This window comes from Triticum aestivum, chromosome 3B (genome assembly GCF_018294505.1).
Source record: "Triticum aestivum cultivar Chinese Spring chromosome 3B, IWGSC CS RefSeq v2.1, whole genome shotgun sequence".
Taxonomy (NCBI): Eukaryota; Viridiplantae; Streptophyta; class Magnoliopsida; order Poales; family Poaceae; genus Triticum; species Triticum aestivum.
In genome coordinates this window covers 680214913-680232911 of record NC_057801.1, presented here as the reverse complement: position 1 = coordinate 680232911, position 17999 = coordinate 680214913, and positions in this window count along the sequence as shown.

The window sequence follows — 17999 nt, the reverse complement described above, 5'->3', positions numbered from 1 at the left end:
TGTAAACTCTCTGTTTCCCTTTCATAACATTTCGGTCTCACCGAAATGAGCGAACCAGTCCCACCGAGTTTACCTGACAAACTCTCTGGTTAGCTTATTACCAAAATCGGTCTCACTGAGTTTGTGTAATCGGTCTCACCGAGATTTCGTTATGCCCTAACCCTAACCATATCGATCCTACCGAGTTGCATGTCGGTCCCACCGAAAACCCTAACGGTCACTAGATTTGTTGAATCGGTCCGACCGAGTTTCACAATTCGGTCCCACCAAGATTGGCAAGTTGTGTGTAGCAGTTAGATTTTGTGTGGAGGCTATATATACCCATCCACCTCCTCTTCATTCGTGGAGAGAGCCATCAGAATGAACCTACACTACCAACTTACATTTTCTGAGAGAGAACCACCTACACTTGTGTTGAGGCCAAGATATTCCATTCCTACCATATGAATCTTGATATCTAGCCTTCCCCAAGTTGCTTTCCACTCAAATCTTCTTTCCACCAAATCCAAATCCTGTGAGAGAGAGTTGAGTGTTGGGGAGACTATAATTTGAAGCACAAGAGCAAAGAGTTCATCATCAACACACCATTTGTTACTTCTTGGAGAGTGGTGTCTCCTAGATTGGCTATGTGTCACTTGGGAGCCTCCGACAAGATTGTGGAGTTGAACCAAGGAGTTTGCAAGGGCAAGGAGATCGCCTACTTCGTGAAGATCTACCACTAGTGAGGCAAGTCCTTCGTGGGCGACGGCCATGGTGGGATAGACAAGGTTGCTTCTTCGTGCACCCTTCTTGGGTGGAGCCCTCCGTGGACTCGCACAGCCGTTACCCTTCGTGGGTTGAAGTCTCCATCAACATGGATGTACGATAGCACCACCTATCAGAACCACGACAAAAACATCCGTGTCTCCAATTGTGTTTGAACTCTCCAAACCCCTCTCTTTACATTCTTGCAAGTTGCTTGCTTTACTTTCCGCTGCTCATATACTCTTTGCATGCTTGCTTGAATTGTCTTAAGATTGCTTGACTTGTGCTAAGTTAGCTAAAATCAGCCAAAGACTAAAATTGGGAAAAGGATAAGTTTTTATTTGGTCAAGTAGTCTAATCACCCCCCCCCCCTCCTCTAGACATACTTCCGATCCTACAAGTGGTATCAGAGCTTTGGTATCCATTTGCTTTGATTTCCATAGCTTTTGGTAGTCATAGCCTTGGTTTCACAACCTAGGAGAGTATGGCGTCTAGCGAGGGAAATTATCACCGTATAGGTCCTTACTTTGATGGTACTAATTTTGCTAGTTCGAAGCATAAGATGAAAATGCATATTCTTGGACATAACCCCGCCATTTGGGCTATTGTGTGTATTGGCTTGCAAGGTGAATTCTTTGATGGGAGAGAACCGAACCGTGAAGCTAGCGCGGATGAGTTGAAGATGCTGCAATGCAACGCTCAAGCTTGTGATATCCTCTTCAACGGATTGTGCCCCGAAGAATTCAACAATATCAGCCGTCTTGAGAATGCAAAGGAAATTTGGGATACTTTGATTGATATGCACGAAGGTACCGACTCCGTCAAGGAATCCAAGTTGGATGTGCTTCAAAGTCAACTTGACAAGTTCAAGATGAATGATGGTGAAGGTGTCGCTGAAATGTACTCTAGGCTTGCTCTCATTACAAATGAGATTGCCGGCTTAGGAAGTGAAGAGATGACTGACAAATTCATCATCAAGAAGATCCTAAGAGCTTTGGATGGAAAATATGATACCGTGTGCACATTGATCCAAATGATGCCCAATTACAAGAATCTCAAGCCAACGGAAGTCATTGGAAGAATTTTTGCTCATGAGATGTCACTCAAGGATAAGGAGGAGCTCCACAACAAGTCAAGTGGTGCTTACAAAGCCTTATGTGAAGCCCCCACATCATCAAGTGAGAAACAAACCTTCAATGAAAAATTGAGCCTAGTGGTGAAGAAGTTCAACAAGTTCTACAAGAGTAGAAGCAAAGAGAGAAGCTCCAAGTCAAGGTCCTACAATGACAAAAGATCTTCTAGTCGAGAGCGTAATTGCTACAATTGTGGAAGACCCGGACACTATTCCAATGAGTGTACGGCTCCCTACAAAAGAAGAGAACAATCACCTAAGAGGAGAAGTAGAAGAGAAGAATCACCATCAAGAGAGAGAAGGAGTAGTTATGATCGTTATGAACGAAGAACATCCCGGAGGAGCAAGGATTCGGAAAGGAAGGACAAGTCATCAAGGAGCTACACAAAACGAAGACATCAAGTTCATGTTGGTGAATGGGTATCCGGCTCCGACTTCGACAATCACTCCGAGAGAAGCTATCACTCAGGCTCCGAGCATACTCAAGATGAAGGTGTTGCCGGTCTAGCACTTGTGTCAACCAACTCCTACGACATATTTGATTCACCAAATGAAGGACTTGGAAGATGCTTCATGGCTAAAGGCCCAAATGTAACACATCCCGAGTATGTTGATTTCAATAGTGATGAAGATGACTTGTTAGGTGATGATGATTTACTTATTGACAACTCTAGTGATGAATACTATGATGAAACGTCAATTAATCATGCTAATCAAGATAAAACGAATGACAATGCTAAGGAGAAGATTGAGCTCTTAACTAAAGAACTAAACACTCTTAAGTTAGCTCATGAAACTATCTTAGGGGATCATCGAGAACTTTTAAGGACTCATGAAAAGTTATGCTTGGAAAAGCTCAACCTTGAGCAAGAGCATGAGTTCTTAAAGGCAATCAATGATGATCTTCGCAAGAAAAGTTCTTCTTACATTGCCAAGCGTTTACTCTTATCTACTTACATGCCTCAAGTCAAGTCCAGTAACAAGAATAAGAAGGATTCTTCCTCTAGTAGTAACAATAATCATGTTAAATCCAATGTTGTTGCTTCTAGTAGTTCTCTTGATTCCACTAATGATTCTCTTAGCCAAGTTACACTTGAGCAAGAAAACAACTTATTGAAGGGAATTATAGAGAAAGGTGTTTACAAGAGCCTTGCCGAGAGTAAGCAATTCGAGGAAATTGTACACAAGCAAGGAAGGCACCGGAAGAACCAAGGTGTTGGTTTTGAATGAAAGTTCAATGCCAATGGAGTTGAGTGGGAAGAATATCAATACCCCAAGACGAAGTTTGTTCCTCAACAAGAGAAGTATGATCCTACTTCCTTCAAAGGGACACAAGCTCAAGATGATCTTCCACCACAAGACCACAAGCAAAAAAGCAAGGATGAGCTTCAAGATGAGATTGATGCATTTGAAGAAGCTCCCAAGGCCTTGTCAAGTGGGTTCCCAAGACTATGTCAAGTTCTACTTCATCAAGTACAACTACAACTCCAAGGATTCCCATCAAGATGATGTGGATCCCAAAGAACAAGAACTAGAGAGTTCTTGAGGGTGACTCCGCCAACATACTTCACTCATATCATTTTGGCGAGAACGTGTGCAATCAACTTCCACATCTTGCACCAGTTCATGGAGTCACAAACCCTCTTGTTGGTAAGACAAGCGACAAGGTAACCTAATGCTCTCATAGACATCATTTTGTGTTTGCATCACTCCATGTTTATGGATATCCTTGTTTGTTCCTTGTGGGACTAACACGTGTAGGTATTGAAAGTGCAACTCACTCCAAAGGATTGCTCCAAATGATCTACATCAACATTGAGCATCCACATCTTCAACACCTACATGAAGTCATCATCGACAAAACCCAAGGTTAGTTCATCCCTCTAAGGGGGGATCTCACATCTAGGGGGAGCTTTACTCTGAGAATTGAGTCAAAGCAACTCTAATGGTGTGAACACAACAATGCATTATGTAAAAGTGTCAACCCCACTTGAGCTTAAACGATGAGTATGACCTATGATCAAATGTTCTCATTTGACTTCTAAGTCAATATACTCATATATAGATGACCGAGTCATCACAAATTGCTTGATAGATGCTAGAATGGTTGTGCATGCTTTGCCACATATTTAATTTGTCATTGTGTGAGAATGTTGGTTGCATATTTCACTCATTCGAGGACATACACTTGTAGTTTTGATTGTTTGGTTTCTTTTCTTTTGCCAAGTGGATGGACAAGAATGCCTAAGAACCTTCTCTAGCTATCTATGCTTTTCTTGTCTCAAACTCTATTCATGCTACATCACAAAGTTTGATCAAGTCAGATTCGAACCACTCTGTGTGAGGAGCACTCGGAGTCCCCGATTCTTCATAGACTTAAACTTCCAAAACTTCTTTGTGCGTTTCGGTCTGACCGATTCTTCCATTTTGGTCATACCGAGATCACTAAGTCGATCTAGGTTTTCAATCTCGGTGCAACCGATTTGAACTCTTCGGTCACACCGAGTTGCTGTAACTGTTTGCAGTTATGCATCTCGGTGCCACCGAGTTGTTCCACTCGGTCACACCGATAGGGTCGGGCTATATATATCCACGGGACAAATTTTGGAAATTTCTCCGAACTCTTTCACCTGCGCTCAGCCTGCTCTGCCTCCCTGGGTCTCCGGATCATCCTCCTCGTCGCCAGCTGCCTCCCGCCGCTGGTCTCCGCCACCGTCAATGGGAATCATCTCCGCCGTTGCCGCCGTAGCAAGTCCATCGCCAAACTAGGGTATGGACTTGATCTTTGTGCTAATCTAATGACCCACAAGTATAGGGGATCTATCGTAGTCCTTTCGATAAGTAAGAGTGTCGAACCCAACGAGGAGCAGAAGGAAATGATAAGCGGTTTTCAGCAAGGTATTCTCTGCAAGTACTGAAATAAGTGGTAATAGATAGTTTTGTGATAAGATAAATTGTAACGAGCAACAAGTAACAAAAGTAAATAAAGTGCAGCAAGGTGGCCCAATCCTTTTTGTAGCAAAGGACAAGCCTGGACAAACTCTTATAATAGGAAAAGCGCTCCTGAGGACACATGGGAATATCGTCAAGCTAGTTTTCATCACGCTCATATGATTCACGTTCGGTACTTTGATAATTTGATATGTGGGTGGACCGGTGCTTGGGTGCTGTTCTTACTTGAACAAGCATCCCACTTATGATTAACCTCTATTGCAAGCATCCGCAACTACAACAAAAGTATTAAGGTAAACCTAACCATAGCATGAAACATATGGATCCAAATCAGCCCCTTACGAAGCAACGCATAAACTAGGGTTTAAGCTTCTGTCACTCTAGGAACCCATCATCTACTTATTACTTCCCAATGCCTTCCTCTAGGCCCAAATAATGGTGAAGTGTTATGTAGTCGACGTTCACATAACACCACTAGAGGCTAGACAACATACATCTTATCATAATATCGAACGAATACCAAATTCACATGACTACTAATAGCAAGACTTCTCCCTTGTCCTCAGGAACAAACGTAACTACTCACAAAGCATATTCATGTTCATAATTAGAGGGGTAATAATATGCATATAGGATCTGAACATATGATCTTCCACCAAATAAACCAACTAGCATCAACTACAAGGAGTAATCAACACTACTAGCAACCTACTAGCACCAATCCCGGACTTGGAGCCAAGAATTGGATACAAGAGATGAACTAGAGTTTGGAGATGAGATGGTGCTGGTGAATATGTTGATGGAGATTTCCCTCTCCCGATGAGAGGAGCGTTGGTGATGACGATGGTGATGATTTCCCCCTCCCGGAGGGAAGTGTCCCCGGCAGAACAGCTCTGCAGGAGCCCTAGATTGGTTCCACCAAGGTTCCACCTCGTGGCGGCGGAGTCTCGTCCCGAAAGGTTGCCTTCTATTTTTTCCTCATCGAAAGACTTCATATAGGAGAAGATGGGCGTCGGAGAGCCACCAGGGGGCCCATGAGGTAGGGGGCGCGCCCCAGGGGGGGCACCTCCCACCCTCGTGACCAGGGTGTGGGCCCCCTGGCCTTCATCTTTGGCGATGATTTGTCTTTATTTATTTTAAGATATTCCGTGGAGTTTCAGGACTTTTGGAGTTGCGCAGAATAGGCCTTCAATATTTGCTCCTTTTCCAGCCCAGAATTCCAGCTGCCGGCATTCTCCCTCTTCATGTAAACCTTGTAAAATAAGATAGAATAGCCATAAGTAGTGTGACATAACGTGAAATAACAGCCCATAATGCAATAAATATTGATATAAAAACATGATGCAAAATGGACGTATCAACTCCCCCAAGCTTAGACCTCGCTTGTCCTCAAGCGAAAAGCTGATAACAATAAATATGTCCTCATGTTTAGAGGTAGATGCGTCGATAAAAATAAAATACGGGCATGAAGGCATCATGATTATTTCCATAACAGCAACGTGTAGAGATTTTGTCATATGATTACTTATGTTCAAGTGATGATCTTCTCACAAAGCAAAAAGTATGAATCAGAAACCTTATTGAGCACCAACAAATTATAACCTCAGTCATTGAAGCAATTGCAATTTATCATAACATCGGAAAGAGTCTATATCAGAGCTTAAAAGCAAGTCCACATACTCAACTATCACTTAGTCCTTCATAATTGCTAACACTCACGCGATACTTGTGGTTACGGAGTTTTAATCGGACGCAGAGAAAGATAGGGGCTTATAGTTTTTCCCCACAACCTTTTACCTCAAGGGTAATGTCAACAATAATAATTCATGCTCCCCTACATCCAATTAGATATATATATATATATATATATATATATATCATACTCTTTCCAACATGCTGAGCTTGCCAAAGGATAAAATGGAAAAAGGAAAGGTGAAGATCATCGTGACTCTTGCATAAGGTAGAGGATAGTAATAAAAGATAGGCCCTTCGCAGAGGGAAGCAAAGGTTGTCATGCATGTTTAGGGTTGATGCACAAAATCTTAATGCAAAAGAACGTCACTTTATATTGCCCCTTGCGTGTGGACCTTTATTATGCAGTCCGTCACTTTTATTACGTCCACAACAAGTTCCTACAAAGCTTATTTTCTCTGCAGTAATAAGTCATGCATATTTGGAGAGCAATTCTTATTGCTTGCACCGATGACAACTTACTTGAAGGATCTTACTCAATCCATAGGTAGATATGGTGGACTCTCATGGCAAAACTGGTTTAAGGGTAATTGGAAGCACAAGTAGTATTTCTACTTGGTGCTGAGAATTTGGCTAGCATGAGGGGGAAAGGCAAGCTCAACACGTTAGAGGATCCATGACAACATACTTTATCTCAGATATAAGAAAACATAACTCATCATATTGTCTTCCTTGTCCAACCTCAACTCTTTAGCATGCCATATTTTAATGAATGCTCCCAATCATAAAAGATGTCAATGATAATATATCTATATGTGAAACCTCTCTTTCCTTATTACTTCCTATTAATTGCAACGATGACCAAAGCTATATTTGCCAACTCTCAACAAATTTTAATCATCATACTCTCTCTATGTGAAGTCATTACTTTCAATAAGATCAATATGGACTCTTTGATTCTTTTTATTCTTTTCTTCTATTCATCCAAGATCATGGCAAAATAAACAAGCCCTTTGACTCAACACTGATCTTTATTATATAGCTCACGGGCTCGATTACAAAGAAGGATCATAAAGCAAAACTCAAAACTAGATCATGCCATGACTTTATTCTACTAAATCAAGATACTACTAATAGGATCGAACTAAGAAAAATGGTAAAGATAGGAGTTGTGATGGTGATACGATACCAGGGCACCTCCCCCAAGCTTGGCAGTTGCCAAGGGGAGTGCCCATACCCATGTGATTATGTCTCCTTCTTTGTTGGTGGTAGTGGAGGTGTTGTAGATGATGCAGGCTTGTCGTCCAACTTCCATGGCATAGGCTCACCGTCATAGAAGGATGATCGAGTCTCCGGGATCCTCAAATCTGCAGCCAAACTCATCCTTTTGAATTTATATTCATACTCACAATTTTGATTTTGCAGATCATAAATTTGGGCTTGGAGGTGCTTGATCTTCTCTTGTAACTTGAAGATGGCCACCCCGGTGTTCTTGGCATCCGGCTCATAGTTGTTGGTGAACTCCACAAGCATCTTGTGGCTAGCGTTGATTCCACGCTCCACCATCCCCTGGCATTTGAAAACTTGTTGCTCCATTGCTTCGAGCCTCGACTCCACGCTTCTGGTTCCCTTTGGTCCCTCAACATCGCGGATGTGCAGCAACCCATCACGCATCTCAATGGTTTGAGGGTGTCGCAGCACCTCCACGAGGTAAGGGTTGATCACCTTCTCAAATAACTTGTCCTTGGAAGCACTTGGGATCGTCATGATGATCTAGACATGTCAGAAAAACAGCTCGAAACAAGAACACGGGATATTTGTGTGATACGAGAGTCAAAACCTTCGAGAGAATATATAATGAATTTTTACCGACCAAAATACGTATCATACAAGAAAACAGAGTCCGAAGAGCACACGAGGTGCTCACGAGGTAGGGGGCGCGCCCAGGGGGTAGGGCGCGCCCTCCACCCTCGTGGAGGACTCGTGTCCTTCCCGGACTGCCACTTATTTTTCTATTTTTCTAAATATTCCAAAAGGAGAAATATTGCCTTAAAAATTGTTTTGGAGTCGGTTTACTTACCGTACCACATACCTATTCCTTTTCAGAGTCTGAAGCGGGCTGGAAAGTGTCCCTTATGTATTCCTCCGGGGTCACGGTTTCAATAATATTGGTTTCAACATTTATAGGATTACCTGAGATATAATGTTTGATTCTTTGACCGTTTACCACCTTCGGGTTTGTGCCTTCCAAGTTGTTGATTTTTATGGCACCGGAACGATAGACCTCCTTAAGGGACCTTCCATTTGGAGAGAAATTTTCCTGCAAAAAATCTTAAACGAGAGTTGTATAGCAATACATAATCACCTACATTGAACTCACGCTTTTGTATCCTTTTGTCATGCCATCTTTTAACTTTTTCTTTAAACAACTTGGCATTTTCATAAGCTTGGGTTCTCCATTCATCAAGTGAGCTAATATCAAATAACCTCTTCTCACCGGCAAGTTTGAAATCATAGTTGAGCTCTTTAATAGCTCAATATGCCTTATGTTCTAGTTCGAGAGGTAAGTGACAAGCTTTTCCATAGACCATTTTGTACGGAGACATACCCATAGGATTTTTATATGCAGTTCTATAGGCCCATAATGCATCATCAAGTTTCTTGGACCAATTCTTTCTAGACCTATTAACAGTCTTTTGCAAAATTAATTTAAGCTCTCTATTTCTCAATTCTACTTGACCACTAGACTGCGGGTGATAAGGAGATGCAATCCTATGATTAACATCATATTTAGCAAGCATTTTACGGAAAGCACCATGAATAAAGTGTGAACCACCATCAGTCATTAAATATCTAGGGACTCCAAACCTCGGAAAAATAACTTCCTTAAGCATTTTAATAGAAGTGTTATGATCAGCACTACTAGTTGGAATAGCTTCTACCCACTTAGTAACGTAATCAACAACAACTAAAATATGTGTGTATCCATTAGAGGTAGGAAAAGGTCCCATATAATCAAAGCCCCAAACATCAAATGGTTCAATAACAAGTGAATAATTCATAGGCATTTCTTGACGTCTACTAATATTACCAATTCTTTGACATTCATCGCAAGACAAAACAAACTTATGGGCATCCTTGAAGAGAGTAGGCCAATAAAAACCAGATTGCAATACCTTATGTGCAGTTCTATCTCCAGCATCATGTCCTCCATAAGCTTCGGAGTGACACTTGCGTAGGATCTGTTCCTGTTCATGCTCGGGTACACAACGTCTAATGACACCATCTACTCCTTCTTTATAAAGATGTGGGTCATCCCAAAAGTAATGTCGCAAGTCATAGAAAAACTCTTTCTTTTGTTGGTATGTGAAGCTAGGTGGTATAAATTTAGCGACAATATAATTAGCATAATCAGCATACCATGGAGTGCTACGAGAAGTGCTTATAACATTTAATTGATCATCAGGGAAGCTATCATCAATAAGTAGTGGGTCATCAAGAACATTCTCTAACCTAGATAAGTTGTCTGCAACGGGGTTCTCAGCTCCCTTTCTATCAACAATATGCAAATCAAATTCTTGTAGCAAAAGAACCCATCTAATGAGTCTAGGTTTTGCATCCTTCTTTTCCATAAGATATTTAATAGCAGCATGATTAGTGTGAATAGTTACTTTAGAATCAACAATATAGGGTCTGGATTTATCACAAGCAAATACAACTGCTAAAAGTTCCTTTTCGGTAGTAGCATAGTTTCTTTGAGCATTGTCTAGAGTCTTACTACCATAATGGATAACATTTAATTTTTTATCAACTCTTTGTCCTAGAACAACACCTACAACATAATCACTAGCATCACACATAATTTCAAAGGGTAAATTCCAACCAGGTGGCTGAACAAAAGGTGCAGAGACTAATGCTTTCTTAAGTATTTCAAATGCTTCTACACAATCATCATCAAAGACAAATGGTACATCTTTTTGTAATAAATTAGTCAGAGGCCGAGAAATTTTTGAGAAGTCCTTAATGAACCTCCTATAAAATCTGGCGTGACCAAGGAAACTTCTTATACCTTTGATGTCCTTGGGACATGGCATCTTTTCAATAGCATCAACCTTGGCCTTATCAACTTCAATACCTCTTTCAGAAACTTTGTGCCCCAAGACAATACCTTCATTAACCATAAAGTGGCACTTTTCCCAATTCAAGACAAGATTGGTTTCTTCACATCTCTGCAAAACTCGATCAAGATTGCTCAAGCAATCATCAAAAGAGGAACCATAGACGGAAAAGTCGTCCATGAAAACCTCACAAATTGTTTCACAAAAGTCAGAGAATATAGCCATCATGCATCTTTGAAAGGTAGGAGGTGCATTACATAAACCAAAAGGCATACGTCTATAAGAAAAAGTACCAAAAGGGCATGTAAAAGTAGTCTTTGATTGATCTTTAGCCGACACAGGTATTTGAGAGAAACCAGAATAACCATCTAGAAAGCAATAATGTGTATGTTTTCATAATCGTTCTAGCATTTGATCAATAAAAGGTAAGGGGTAATGATCCTTCTTAGTAGCTTTATTTAATTTGCGGAAATCAATTACCATCCTATAACCTGTGATAATTCTTTGTGGGATCAATTCATCTTTATCATTAGGGACAACTGTAATACCTCCCTTCTTAGGGACACAATGGACATGAGACTATCAGCAATGAGATAAATTATACCTGCCTCCAGAAGCTTGAGTATTTCTTTTCTTACCAGTTGTTTCATTTTAGGATTCAAACGTCGTTGAGGATCACAAACTGGTTTGGCATCTGCTTCCAAATTTATTTTATGTTGACATAGAGTGGGACTAATGACCTTAAGATCATCAAGTGTATATCCAATAGCGGCACGGTGCTTCTTCAGAGTTTTAAATAATCTTTCTTCTTCATGCTCTGAAAGGTTAGCACTAATAATAACAGGATATATTTTCTTTTCATCAAGATAAGCATATTTAAGATTATCGGGCAATGGTTTAAGCTCAAACACGGGATCACCCTTGGGTGGAGGAGGATCCCCTAGGATTTCAACAGGCAAATTATGTTGCAGGATAGGTTCCCGTTTAAAGAATACTTCATCTATTTCCCTTCTTTCATTCATGAACATATCATTTTCATGATCTAGCAAATATTGGTCTAAAGGATCACTAGGAGGTACAGCAATAGAAGCAAGACCAATAACTTCATCCTTACTAGGCGATTCTTCCTCACGATGTTGTTTACTAAATTTAGAGAAATTAAACTCATGAACCATATCATCCAAGCCAATAGTCTATCTTATCATTAACAGTTTGCAAGAAGGGTCTACCAAATATAATGGGACAAAAGCTATCTTGTGGAGAACGAAGAACAAGAAAATCAGCGGGATATTTGGTTTTCCCACACAAGACTTCAACATCTCTAACAATTCCCACTGGAGAAATAGTATCTCTATTGGCAAGTTTAATTGTGACATCAATTTCTTCTAACTCAGCAGGTGCAATATCATGCATAATTTCTCTGTATAAGTCAATGGGTATTACACTAGCACTAGCACCCATATCACATAAGCCATGATAACAATGATCTCCTATTTTAACAGAAATAACAGGCACTCCTACCACAGGTCTATGTTTATCTTTATCACAAGGTTTAGCAATTCTAGCAGTTTCACCCTGGAATTGAATAACCTGCCCATCGATATTATCAGACAAGAGATCTTTAACAATAGCAATATTGGGTTCTACTTTGACTTGCTCAGGAGGTGTATAAGTTCTAATATTGCTTTTATGAACAACAGTTGAAGCTTTAGCATGATCCTTCATTCTAACCGGGAAAGGCGGTTTCTCAACATAAGAAGTGGGAACAATAGGATCATTATAAGTAACAGTCTTTTCTTCAACTTTAATAGGTGCAACTACTTTTACTTCTATGGGAGGATGATATTGAAACCACTTCTCCTTAGGGAGATCAACATAAGTAGAGAAGGATTCACAGAAAGAAGCTACTAGCTCAGAGTCAAGACCCTATTTAGTGCTAAACTTACGGAAAATATCGGTATCCATAAAAGATTTAACACAATCAAACTTAGGTGTCATACCTGACTCCTTACCTTCATCGCGGTCCCAATCTTCAGAGTTGCGATTAATTCTATCCAATAAATTCCATTTATATTCAATAGTCTTCATCATAAAAGAGCCAGCACAAGAAGTATCGAGCATGGTGTGATTGTTATCAGAAAGTCGAGCATAAAAACTTTGCATAATTACTTCTCTTGGGAGCTCATGATTGGGGCATGAATATTACGTTGATTTAAGCCTCCCCCAAGCTTGAGAGATGCTTTCTCCTTCGCGAGGCCAAAAATTATATATATAACTGCGATCACGATGAACAAGATGCATAGGGTAATATTTTTGATGAAATTCCAATTTCAATCTTTTATAGTTCCATGATCTCATATCCTCACATAGCCTGTACCATGTCAATGTGTCTCCCTTCAAAGATAAAGGGAAGGCCTTCTTCTTAACAACATCATTGGGTATACCTGCAAGCTTAAATAGTCCACAAACGTCATCCACATAGCGTAGATGTTCATCAGGATGCCTTGTTCCATCTCCTGTAAAAGTGTTAGCTAGCAATTTTTCCATCATACCCGAAGGAATCTCAAAAGGAGTTTTATTTTCAATAGGTTCAGTAGGTTGAGTAGGTTGAGGAGCAACTCTTTGCTCTACTGGACGGGGTGAAGATACCCCGAACAAGCCCCTCAGAGAAGTACTTTCCATAGTAACATGTGACAGAAAATTTCAGCACACTAAATAAATTTTTCCTTACCAAATTCCACCTACCAAAGGCGCTTCACTCCCCGGCAACGGCGCCAGAAAAGAGTCTTGATGACCCACAAGTATAGGAGATCTATCATAGTCCTTTCGATAAGTAAGAGTGTCGAACCCAACAAGGAGAAGAAGGAAATGATAAGCGGTTTTCAGCAAGGTATTCTCTGCAAGTACTGAAATAAGTGGTAACAGATAGGTTTGTGATAAGATAAATTGTAACGAGCAACAAGTAACAAAAGTAAATAAAGTGCAGCAAGGTGTCCCAATCCTTTTTGTAGCAAAGGACAAGCCTGGAAAAACTCTTATAATAGGAAAAGCGCTCCCGAGGACACATGGGAATATCGTCAAGCTAGTTTTCATCACACTCATATGATTCGCGTTCGGTACTTTGATAATTTGATATGTGGGTGGACCGGTGCTTGGGTGCTGTTCTTACTTGAACAAGCATCCCACTTATGATTAACCTCTATTGCAAGCATCCGCAACTACAACAAAAGTATTAAGGTAAACCTAACCATAGCATGAAACATATGGATTCAAATCAGCCCCTTACGAAGCAACGCATAAACTAGGGTTTAAGCTTCTGTCACTGTAGCAACCCATCATCTACTTATTACTTCCCAATGCCTTCCTCTAGGACCAAATAATGGTGAAGTGTTATGTAGTCGACGTTCACATAACACCACTAGAGGCTAGACAACATACATCTTACCAAAATATCGAACGAATACCAAATTCACATGACTACTAATAGCAAGACTTCTCCCTTGTCCTCAGGAACAAACGTAACTACTCACAAAGCATATTCATGTTCATAATCAGAGGGGTAATAATATGCATATAGGATCTGAACATATGATCTTCCACAAAATAAACCAACTAGCATCAACTACAAGGAGTAATCAACACTACTAGCAACCTACTAGCACCAATCCCGGACTTGGAGACAAGAATTGGATACAAGAGATGAAATAGGGTTTGGAGATGAGATGGTGCTGGTGAAGATGTTGATGGAGATTGCCCTCTCCCGACGAGAGGAGCGTTGGTGATGACGATGGTGATGATTTCCCCCTCCCGGAGGGAAGTGTCCCCGACAGAACAGCTCTGCAGGAGCCCTAGATTGGTTCCGCCAAGGTTCCGCCTCGTGGCGGCGGAGTCTCATCCCAAAAGGTTGCCTTCTATTTTTTCCTCATCGAAAGACTTCATATAGGAGAAGATGGGCGTCGGAGAGCCACCAGGGGGCCCACGAGGTAGGGGGGCGCGCCCCAGGGGGGCGCCCCCCACCCTTGTGAGCAGGGTGTGGGCCCCCTGGCCTTCATCTTTAGCGACGATTTTCCTTTATTTGTTTTAAGATATTCCGTGGAGTTTCAGTACTTTTGGAGTTGCACAGAATAGGCCTTCAATATTTGCTCCTTTTCCAGCCCAGAATTCCAGCTGCCGGCATTCTCCCTCTTCATGTAAACCTTGTAAAATAAGAGAGAATAGCCATAAGTATTGTGACATAACGTGAAATAACAGCCCATAATGCAATAAATATTGATATAAAAACATGATGCAAAATGGACGTATCATAATCTCACTCCGATTCCTAGCACATTGTTTCTGCCATGCATCATGCCACAATTGAGATCATCTTATCCAGTGAAAACACTCCATAGTTTAATTGTGAATTGAAAATTTAGGGATAGGTTTCCACCGAAACCATCTCGGACCAACCGAGTTGTAGAAATCGGTTCCACCGATTTGGCCAAGGCCACTGCACATGTGATTCTCGGTCTGACCGAGAATTGCAAATCGGTGTGAACGAGTTCAGGACTTTGTGAAACCCTAGCAGTCTTGGTGCCATTGAACTGTGACTCGGTCTGACCGAGTTCACTAGTTTAGGTTCCAAAAGCTGCTTCGGTATCACCGAGTTTACAAATCAGTAGATCCGGAATGCTTTCTGTGGAAAACTAAAACTATGTTTTTGACTCATTCTTTTGCAAAAACCTTTGCATTTTGTGATGCTCATCCTATCTACCTCATCTATATCTATTCACAGGGTCTGCTGTCAGTGTTTGCAACATGTCTGATCAAAGTGACAGTCAGAACAAGTCTGAGGAACAGTTTCACATGAGTGAGGGGCTGAGGGCACTAGTCCCTCTAGCAGCTATAATGGTAGCAGGAGCACACCCAGCAACTTGCCTAAGGCAGCCACCAGGGCCAAAAAGAAGAAAACCTCAGAGTCTGAGGATGAAGACTATGTGGCTGTTGAGGATGAGGCCACTTCCAAGAAGAAGGTGCTCAAGAAGGAATATGGCACAACTGCTGCCACTAAGCCTGGTATGAGGACCAAAGCACCTGCTAGAAGAATTCCCATGTCTAAAGCCAGAGCCTCCACTCAAGTACCTTTGGAGTCTGAACCCAAAGAGGCTATTGAAGAAGGGAAGAAGAGGAAGGAAAGAGTCAAGAAGACCATGGCCAGGGTTGTTGGAAAGCCTTCCATGATGGAAGAAGAAAAAGAGGAAGAGGTTGCTGCACCAGCACCTAAAGCTCAGAAGCTTATGGGTGATGCCATCAGGTCAGGGGCTGCTTCATCAAAGCCCAAAGAAGCTCCCAAGGCAGCTGCTCCAAAGCCTAAAGCTGCACCCAAGAGGAATACAAGGAACATCCCTGCTGGAGAGAAGAACAAGGCCCCAGTGCCTGAAATTGTTGTTGAAGAAGAAGATGATGAGGAACATATCTTGAGGAAGTTGAAGCCCAAAATTCCAGATCACGATGATGTTCATCCTGTAGCTGAGGATATGAAGCTGAGAAAGGATGCAAGACTCAGACAGTGGAGGATGACTGATCCTATGCAGTCAGGAGGAAAACTATTATGGACTACAGGTTCCATACAAAGGAACATCAGGATTTCTATGAGACAGTGCTTGTAGGACCTTGAAGTATGTCTAGAGGGGGGTGATTAGACTACTTGACCAATTAAAAACTTAACCTTTTCCCAATTTTAGAGTTTGACAGATTTTAGCATCTTTGGACAAGTCAAGCAATCATCACACAAATCAAGCAAGCATGCAAAGAGTATATAGGCAACGGAAATTAAAGCATGCAACTTGCAAGAAAGTAAAGGGAAGGGTTTGGAGGATTCAAACGCAGTTGGAGACACGGATGTTTTTGGCGTGGTTCCGATAGGTGGTGCTATCGTACATCCACGTTGATGGAGACTTCAACCCACGAAGGGTAACGGTTGTGCGAGTCCACGGAGGGCTCCACCCATGAAGGGTCCACGAAGAAGCAACCTTGTCTATCCCACCATGGCCGTTGCCCATGAAGGACTTGCCTCACTAGCGGTAGATCTTCACGAAGTAGGCGATCTCCTTGCCCTTACAAACTCCTTGGTTCAACTCCACAATCTTTGTCGAAGGCTCCCAAGTGACACCTAGCCAATCTAGGAGACACCACTCTCCAAGAAGTAACAAATGGTGCATTGACGATGAACTCCTTGCTCTTGTGCTTCAAATGATAGTCTCCCCAACACTCAACACTCTCTCATAGGATTTGGATCTGGTGAAAATAAGATTTGAGTGGAAAGCAACTTGGGGAAGGCTAGAGATCAAGATTCATATGGTAGAAATGGAATATCTTGGCCTCAACACATGAGTAGGTGGTTCTCTCTCAGAACTGGTAAGTTGGAAGTGTAGGTTTGTTCTGATGGCTCTCTCCACGAATGAAGAGGAGGTGGAGGGGTATATATAGCCTCCACACAAAATCTAACCGTTACACACAATTTACCAATCTCGGTGGGACCGAATCAATAAACTCGGTCAGACCAATTTAGTAAACCTAGTGACCGTTAGGATTTTCGGTGGGACCCAAATGCAACTCGGTAGGACCGATATGGTTAGGGTTAGGGCATAACGTAATCTCGGTGAGACCGATTACACAAACTCGGTGAGACCAATTTTGGTAATTAGCTAACCAGAGAGTTGGTCAGGTAAACTCGATGGGACCGATTTGCCCTTTTCAGTGAGACCGAAATGTTACAAAAGGGAAACAGAGAGTTTACATTGTAATCTTGGTGGGACTGATCGCTCACTTCGGTTAGACCGAAACGTTACGAAGGGAAACATAGAGATTACAATCCCATCTCGGTGAGACCGAGATCCCTATCGGTGAGACCGATTTTGCCTAGGGTTTGTGGCAGTGGCTATGACATCTGAACTCGGTGGCGCCGGATAGAAAGAATTGGTGTGACCGATTTTGGCTTTAGGTTTAGGTCATATGTGGATGTGAGAAAGTAGTTGAGGGTTTTGGAGCATATCACTAAGCATGTGAAGTAAGAGGCTCATTAAGCAACACCTCATCCCTCCTTGATAGTATTGGCTTTTCCTATAGACTCAATGTGATCTTGGATCACTGAAATATAAAATGAAGAGCCTTGAGCTTTTGAGCTTGAGCCAATCCTTTGTCCTTGATATTTTGAGGGATCCACTTTCATCATCCATGCCATGCCATTCATTGAGCTTTCCTGAAATATATGTCTTGGAATAGCATTAGCTCAATGAGCTATATGTTGTTATGAATTACCAAAACCACCTAGGGATAGTTGCATTTTCAATCTCCCCCTTTTTGGTAATTGATGATAACAT